The sequence below is a fragment of the Octopus bimaculoides genome, chromosome 8 (assembly GCF_001194135.2).
Source record: "Octopus bimaculoides isolate UCB-OBI-ISO-001 chromosome 8, ASM119413v2, whole genome shotgun sequence".
Taxonomy (NCBI): Eukaryota; Metazoa; Mollusca; class Cephalopoda; order Octopoda; family Octopodidae; genus Octopus; species Octopus bimaculoides.
In genome coordinates this window covers 94,462,716-94,472,215 of record NC_068988.1, presented here as the reverse complement: position 1 = coordinate 94,472,215, position 9,500 = coordinate 94,462,716, and positions in this window count along the sequence as shown.

The following is a 9,500-nucleotide window of genomic DNA, read 5'->3' as shown; positions in this document are numbered from 1 at the left end:
ATATATATATATATATATATATATACATGAGTGTGTGCGAAAGCTCATGGCCTAGTGGTTAGGTTGTTGCGCTCCCAGTCGCTATACCTTGTTCAATTCCCAGACAGGGCGGCGCATTGTGTTCTTGAGCAAAACACTTCATTTAAAGTTGGTCCCGTCTCCGTTCCGATCAGTGGGGCATGTTGGCCTGCTCACCTAAGTATCCGGGTGGCGTCATCCAAAGGCTAAAACGATACAAAGCAATGTGTAACAATATCCGATAGTCTGGTCGGTCACATGATCACGTGATATATATATATATATATATGAATACTGATTGGCTGATATTAAAAGCTAGCGTTGAACCATATCAGCCTTTAGTGTGCATTTTGAACTGTGTTCAGTGTATTAAAGAGAGGCTCACCAACCATGACGATTTCTTTTTATAGCAATGAAGTCAATGAGTTTTAGCCTTTTCCTATGCTACCAAAATTTCTTTCTATGTCAAATATCAAATTTAATTGAAATCCATGCTTCGCTGATGAGGTCTAATTAGACCCAAACATGTCCGATGTTGTTATCTTACGTGCCAAAGATGAAACACAGCTCCTTCTCCCACCTGCACGTTGTCATCCTATTCAATATTTTATGACCATAGATATCAGAATTAATTCGTTTCCCTTTCATGAAACGTAGTATCATCAATATTAAACACTTCCTCTTCATTTCATGTCTAGATTTAATTTACTGATAATTTTTCACGGAGGAGGTGGTGGTTCATCCCGATAGGTACATCAGCCATTGCCCCTACTCTTAGTCTTAATTATAAATATAGTTGTGGTTCTGTATACTTATGTGTTCAGAGCATCAACCGTGTTGGTACGATAGTAACTATTGACTGGTTGTCGCCATTGCACAGTTGCGTAAAAAGTTGTACGAAGGGAAACCTGATCTTTCTTTGCTAGTAAGGAAACAGCTTTCGATGTGTTCCAGTTTTATTGGACATTATCAGTAGAACAAAGTTTGTCAACGTAAACCTATGGATCACCCAATGATTTACACGTAGAAAGAGTTACAAGGAATATTTTCCACTAGTAATTTGCATAATTAAAAGGATAAAATGGGAAGTTGTGAATACTCCAAGTGGTCAAATGTAAGCATGAATTTAGATAAATAATAAAGTGTGGCATAAAGAATTTTATGTTAAATTATTCGACTGGAGAAGGAAAGGATCTGAATTCTTCTTTCTCTGGTTATTGATTTCCTTCTTTTGACGAATTTGGTAGAAACGTAAGAACGCAGCAGTTGGTATTTGGTCATGGAAACATCAAAGCTGACGAATATTTCTCCCTTCTTATTTTTGTTCAGTACTTTGACATACGTTCTCTGATTTTAAAATTCTCTTCTAACAACACAACTATTCTATCATTATCACCATTTTATTGATTCTAAACAACCTGTGAGATATTCCACGGGAGAATAAGGAAATAGAACTTGAAATCTAGTGTTGAATTACAAGTAAATATCTAAATTGTGTAAGTATTAAATAGATTAAAAGACTGTTGTGTCTTTTGTTCCTCTCGTAAATCTCTTGTTTTTGTTTCTTTATTTTATTAATTCTTATTTTACATTTATTTATTATTCAATATTAGTTCAATGCTGGCGCGTGAGCTTATGACATTAGAGCAATGCTAATCACTTTTATAATAAAACTGACATCAAACAATCAAATGGGATTTTGGCAGTTTTTCAGTTGGCCGATTGTCAAGACAAGGGCCGAAAAAGTGACTTCCGAGAAAGTTTACACGGAACACAGTAACCTATCTTCATAGCAAGAGGCAGAAGATATTTACTTGACAAGTATGCGTGTATAGGCTTTGTTTGTTTGTTTGTTTGTTTGCTTGTTTGTTTGTTTGTTTGTTTGTATTGCGCTCGCGCGCCCGATTTTCCAGTTCTCCATTATTAATGCTTCCTGAAACGTTGGCTTTATTGTTGATTTTTAAGAATTCCCCTTTACATATATTGTTGTACGTAGGAGACTAAGAGATTAAAGTGAATTGTTAGAACAGCTTCAATAGAAATATTGGATTCAAATTTTGGCACAAGGCCAGCAATTTCGGAAGAGGGCTTAAATCGATTACATCAACCTCAGTGTACAACTGGTATTATTATATCGGCCCCGAATGAATGAAAGATTAAGTTGCAAAGTTCACGTTCACAGAATTTAGAATCGGAGCGTAAAGACGGACGAAATGTCACTAAGCGTTTTGTCCGGCATACTAACGATTCTGCCATCAGATCCTTTCATAAGAATGTTATATGAACCTTAGGAAAGGTTCAACCTTTCATAAGAATGCTATGAAGCATTCTTAGGTTGTTTTTGCATAGAGGTTAGTATTCAGAGTAGAGTGGAATGTAACAAATTTCTGAGCGCCGGGCGAAATGAGGGTGTGTGTCTATAAACGCGCGTACATACATTTAAATAATGTATATATATATATGTGTATATATGTGCATGTATACGTCTGCCAGTATACGTGTGCGTGTATGGAGCTACATACAAACGTTTGATTTTGAGCTTCAAATTAGTGATATTTTATGCTTAAAGATGTCTTAGTCTCTCATAGCCTTCAGTTTTTGATTGTGCGACACAATGTGATGTAAAGACTAAACTGGCTTCTACAAACCGATTTCATAAACATATCAAAGTGTTTATATTGTTGTTTGAATATAATAAAGTTAAAAAGGTGGCGAGCTGGCAGAATCGTTAGCATGCCGGGCAAAATGCATAGCAGCATTTCGTCCGTCTTTATACATTCTGATTTCAAATTCCGCCATGGTTGACTTTGCCTTTGTGATCCTTTCGGTGTCAACAAAATATGTACTATTTGAGTATTGGGGTCGATGTAATTAACTTATCTCCTCTACTGAAATGCTAGCCTCGTGCCAAAATTTGAAACCAATATGACGAAGTTAAAATTCATTCTTGAGAGCTCGTATTCAAACATTACAAACCTGATATCGGGTCTTTTTGTCTCAAGGCAGATTATTCACATTAAAGAGTAACAACTATAGGCTGTCTCTTTAAAGGAAATTAAAACGTAATAATAATTATAGAAGATATATAAAACAGGTTGCTTTGAGTTAAATACAGAGAAAAATTAAACTTTAGAGACTGCATGTGTGAGAGGCAGAAGTAGAGGGACGGCGATGGTGGTGAGTTGTAAAAGTTTCATCCAATGTAAACTGTTATTAGTTTGTTCAGTGAAGCAGCAGGACTCTTGCCTGCAGGACAGAAAATGACAAACTACATCATTTTCTCATGTGGTACCTCAACGCATTTTATTCACATTAAAAGCATTGTCTCTACTCGCGCCATAATGTTTCGTGAAGCGGACTATCTTGAGAGAATCAATGTTAACCTCTCGGACAATATACATGCTTAAATGAAAACTGTTTCTGATGTTTAATTATGTAACTGGAAACAACGTGATTAATAAGCCTCGCCTTATCAAAGTGGATGCTTATGCTATCTAGATGTAGCAATGAAGGTTGACAGTTTTTCTTGATTAGATAGACGTGTCATGGTTTTGTATCTCTTCTCTTAAAACAACAAAGAGAGAGTTTGCAAACATAGACTGGTCTGTTGAAATATTAACAGACTCACTCTACCATATGTTGTTTACATTTTGTGCTCATAGGAATAATAAAATAACCAAATGGGTGTGAGATATTTTTAGGCAGAAGAACAGAAAGCATTTCAAAATGCAAGATAGCTGAAACAATGGCATCTTGTTGTTGTTGTTGTTGTTGCTGTTACTATAGGTGGTGGCAAGGGCTGCAGCGGTGGTGGTGTTTAACCTTAGTGTAAGTAAGAATCGAACTGTATCATGTTTTAGATTCAATTCGATTATACTTTCTTGAGATGCTAGGGAAAGATTTGAGAGATTTTAGGTTGCTCTTTTTAGCAGAAGAGCGACCACGTAGATATTTTCTTGTTGACTCATATGGAGTCCATAGCAGTATTAGCCAAAGGCCAATGGTTCGCGTCCTGCTATAGATTATAATTGGCTAATGGTTTTACATATCAAGTACTCCATTTTAGATTGAGTTGTTGTTGTCGTTGTTAATTAGCCCCGAGTCAATCCTAATTGAGCACCCATGATCAAAGTCATTCTACAATATTCATACTGCCTTTCTGTATATCTCTTGATTTTCCTCTTTAAGATTGTGGTTCGTGATTTGAAGGAATTAGCTGCAAGTTCCAGCGTATTGTCTGACCATGTAGAGACATCCTCTTCAGTTCGTGATTAAAGTAAATTATAAAGGAATTGGAAAGAACGTCATTTATAATCGTTGTTTCCTTCGCTTGTAATCTGGAGATCCAAGACCCCGCCCCGCCACCCTTATGTTGCTTTAGGTCCTGCATGTGGCTTAGTGTTGAATACGGTGAATGAAAACACGTTACCACTACCAGCTGTTAATTCTTACAGAGAATTTTATGTGAATTAACAGGAAAATTTCCACCTCTAACACGATTTCAAGTTGGTTATTATCTCAAATTAAATGACAGCCAATAAGTAACTCGAATTATCGAAAGCAAACACAAATCCATTTATTTCTTATACTTTATATTCAGTATAGAGCTTTTGCCGTAGAGTTCGATATATTCGTTAATGACTGACATACATGTCTTGATGAAATCATTAACATGTCTCACGAACGTCTATTTAGTGTATGTTGTAAAATTATATTAAGAACAAGTAATTTTGGTAGCTAAGAGTTAAGGGACCTACCGACGTGTGTTTCGTCTCAAGTCTTCTCATAGCTGCTTCTCTTAATTCTGAGGCACTAAATTTAAGAGAAATCTTCCTTATAGAGATAAGTTGCCTTGATGGTTGTTGAGAAAATTAAAAAAACGTGTCGGTTAATTTTTTTTCCCCTTAACTACGAAAGACTTGGTGGTCAGTAAACAGTAGAGTTTTACAATCAGCCTATATCTGTATTTATGAAGTCTAGAGAATATGGTGTTATGTACCGTTTCATTGACACCAAAATATTGCGTTAGTGATTCTGTTAATTAATGACGGCGTTGGTGGTACTTTTGTAATATGTTAATTGTAACAGTGCTTAAAGGAGTGATTTAGCGGTGTGTTAATGTGTGTGTGTGTGTGCTCCTTCAGTGTTAGTTGTGATACAGTCAGCATATGAAGGTTAGTTGTGGTTCTTTAGATCGAGATGAACGTTAATCGAGTAGAGATATAATCCAGTTATTCCAGCCATGATGATGGTGGTGGTGGTGGTGGTGATGATAATGATGATGATGATGATGATCATGATAATGATGATTGCGACCATAATGACGATGATGATGATGATTGCGACAACATTCCTGAAGATGTCAACTAATGATAAGGCTAATATTGTTGTTGTGGTTGTTGATGACAATATTATTATTTTTTAGACGCAAGTCTGACGAAGCAGAGAAGAGAGAGACATGATCAAATGCCTCCCAGCCATGGCCACCTTGTCCTTCTGTAAACCAAGTACTACATTGTACAATGTATCCTGTTAATGTGAAGGAAGTAACCTATGAGGGGCATTTAGATGCTATTTCTAGCAGACTGAGACACCATGTAGAGCAATGGTTCCCAAACAGGTCCATATAAGATTTTCAGGGCCCCACAGAAGCAAAATAGTAAATTGGAGATTCTCATTGGTATTTTAAAGATCCATGAAAAAGTATTGTTTCAGTTGTATATATTGGATTAAACCGGAAGGATTCTGGTCACTGAAACATGTTCACCGAGACGGTTCTGTGTTGGAAACCTTCACAAATAAAAGGACGAAAAACAAAATAAGAATTTTGAAAGAAGCATCTATAAAACTCATTTTATGTGTGTTTACGTCCCCGTAACTTGGTGGTTCGGCAATAGAATAAATACGATAGAATAGGTACTAGGCTTACAAAGGAATAAGTTCTGGGTTCGATTTGTTCGACTAAAGGCGGTGCTCCAGCATGGCCGCAGTGAAATGGCTGAAACAAATAAAAGAGTAAAAGAGTAAAAGACTTTTTATTACTTGCAAGTCCATTGACCTTATATACAATGGTGTTGCTGTTGGTGCCTGTGCAGCTGGTGGTAGTGGTAGTGGTGGTGGTAGTAGTGATGATGGTGTCTGTGGTGTTGGTGGCGGTGGTGATTGTAGTGGTGGCGGTGGTGGTGCTGCTGCTGCTGTTGCTGCTTTTACATAATGTGTTGAAATAACGCTTGGTAGTAAAATTGCTGTTGGGCTGTGACTTTTGCTGCTGCTGCAGTTTATTCCTGAAGCTGCAGTTGCTGCTGATGTTGTCGCAGATACTAACATTGCTGCTGTTTCTATTCCTGATTTTGCTGCTGCTGTTTGCCGACGCTGCTGAGCTCGCTACTGTTTGTGCTGCGGATATTGTTGAAATTGCTGTTGCTGCCGTTGCCGCTGTCACGCTGCTACCGTTACCGTTTGTGAGGATCATATTGATGCTGTATTTAATGTTCCTGCTGTTTTTGTTATCGTTGTTGTTGCTGTTGTTGTTGTCGCTATTACTGCTCCTGCTGTTGTGTGTGATGCTGATGGTGGTGGTGGTGGTGGTGGGTGTTTGTAACAATGATATCTCTTTTGGCGGTGATAGCTGTGGTGACTTTAACAGTAGCAAGCTAATGGTAATGGTTATAGTGGTGTTAAGGGCAGCGGTTTTCAAACTGTAGGTCCTGACCCTTCACTGGGTCGCGGGATAAATAAAATGGGCCGCGACGAAAAAAGGAGGGAAGAAAAAACTGCAAGTGGGTGCAAAGTGCAGAATATACACTAACCGAAATGTTGCCCAGCACTCATAAACCATCGCTAAGTTTACTGATTTTTTCCCATGGCGAGGCAGGCTTCACAAATCAAAACATAATAATACATATAATTAGGAATTTATTATACATATACAAAAAGGATGTTATCGCAGTCAAAATAACTTCAATGTTTTGTCCAAGGCATGAGTCGCAATGCAAAATGTGGTTCTTGCTGTGGGTTGCATTAAAAATAGTTTGAGAAACGCTGGTTTCAGGTGGTCCTAATTTGAGTGGTTCTAATAAGAGAAATGACAGGTGTTCTTAAGCAGTTTTTTTCTTTTAGGAGGAAGGGAAGGGCAGTGCCCATAACCTTTTACTGGGCCAACAGAACTAGTGGAAAGGTGGCGGGTGGGGGAGGTTAAATATTTTCAAACTGAAGACCCGACTCGAACGCTTGTTATTAGTTATTGTAAGGAATATATTGGTTTGTTAATACAATTCTATATTTAAGAGATGAGGAATTATGTACATTATTTACATTTGACGAATATTTGTCCTCATCTTTTTTGTTGTTAACACAACGTTTCGGCTGATATACCCACCAGCCTTCATCAGGTGTCGTGGGGAAATTTCGAACCTGGGTTCCTAAGGTATTTTTCGATGTCGTTGTTGTTGTTGTTGTTGTTATTATTATTATTATTATTATTATTATTATTATTATTATTATTATTATTATTATTATTATTATTATTGACTTGGTCCTTTGCAACAGTTGGCAATCAACGGCAAGATGAGCCGTCCCAGATCACGCTATCCTAAAGTGTGTATGCATGTGACCGGGGACCACACGTGAACTTGAATTCCCAATTAACTCGATACCTTAACATCACGCACCTCAACAACGGATGACGACTCTGCACTTCAACAACGAATGACGACTGCGGCTACGCCGCCCGTGCTATCCGACGAGCTTGCTCTCCATTGGGACATTTGTCAAATTTTCAAGTTAAACTTTTGGCCCACATGCAGAAGCATTATTCAACCTGCTTGAACGTTGGGTCAGCATCCATGAGGGATCTGGTGAATTCATTGGTCGGAGCTGGCTCAACTCTGCCCGGAAGAATGCCGCTACATGTACCAGTACATGTTTCATGCGCCTCGCTTTTGGAGAGCGGTTCTACCTAGCCTACGGTAGAAGTTTTCTCCTTGGTTTGTTAGCAGTGCAGGTGATGGGAAACAACCGAGAATGGTTGAGTTGTTGACAAAATATGATAGCGAGATATTGTTGATGTTGTTGTTGTTGTTGTTTTATTAAATTGGTTTTTGTTTCTGTTGTTTAACCCAAAGACAGTTCTAGGAAAGCAGGAAGAAAGTCAAAAACAATCAATCTAGCCATGAGCATCCCACTTTTCAGACATAATCTACGACTACATTATCCAAAACGTCTTTTGTCAAGAAAGCAGGATGTGATTCATGGTATTTTGGTGACTATTACTAGCACTTGGAGTGACTGTGTGGATGTTCCCTTCTGTCTCGTTGTCTTTTCAAAGAACGGATCAAAGAAATTTCAGCCGTGATCATTCCGTATGTTTTCTATATCCAAAATTATGAAGCGTTAAAGAGTGGCTTGAATGCATTTTCTGGTATGTTTAGTGATCCGACAAAGGCTGGCTCGTTGCCGTTGTTATCGTATACGTCTAGGTCAGACTTGTTCGAGGATTCCCATAATCAAAGTTATTGTAACTGTGACCATCCCAGTTTACTCCTGTGTGCAGGGAGCACATAGTCCAACGTGTGTTTTTGTAAGACATTGGAATGCAATTTGAGGGAGTGTGACTGCTACTTCTAGCCAGCCTAGCGATCACGTAGAGGCTCTCTCGTTGGCTGGCGATGTTGTGTTAATCGTAAATGGTTAAAGAGGGGGAAAGGAAGCTGGGGAAATGGAGACGAAGGTGAAAGGGAGGGAGAGAGAGGTAGGTAGAGGAGCAAGAGAGAGAGAGAGAGAGAGAGAGAGAGAGACAGATAGCGGGTAGGGGGAAGAGGGTGAAAGGGAGAAAGAAGAAAACTACACAAAAACAAAAATAAAAATATGGAAAAAGAAACAGCAGGCAGTGAAACACAGCATGAAGCAGATGTGGTTGGCAGACGAAGAATTTGCAGCCATCTTGCCACTACCACCACCACCACCACCACCGCCGCCGCCGCCACCACCACAACAACAACAGCCACACCACAACAACAGCAACAACAACATCTACCACCACAACCACCAAAACAACCACCACAACAACAACCACAATAACCACCACTACCACCACCACCACCACTACAAACACAACCACCACCATCATCATCATCACCAACACCACAACCACCTCTATTATTAGCATCACTACTACTACCACCACCATCACCATCACCACAACCACCACCACTACTATTACTACAACTGGTTTCTATTACCACCACCAACTACAACAGTGGCAACAGCAACGTCATGTCCCATTGCTGCTGTTGCTGCTACTACTACTGCTGCCGCTGCAGCAATCATAATCTTGGTCATCATTATCCTCTTTATCACCACCACCACCACCACCACCACCACCAGCCTACTCACCCACACCACTACCACCTCCACCATCACCAATACCATTCCATTCACAACTGCCTCCACTAGTAACATCAGCCTCAACACCACTAACGCTA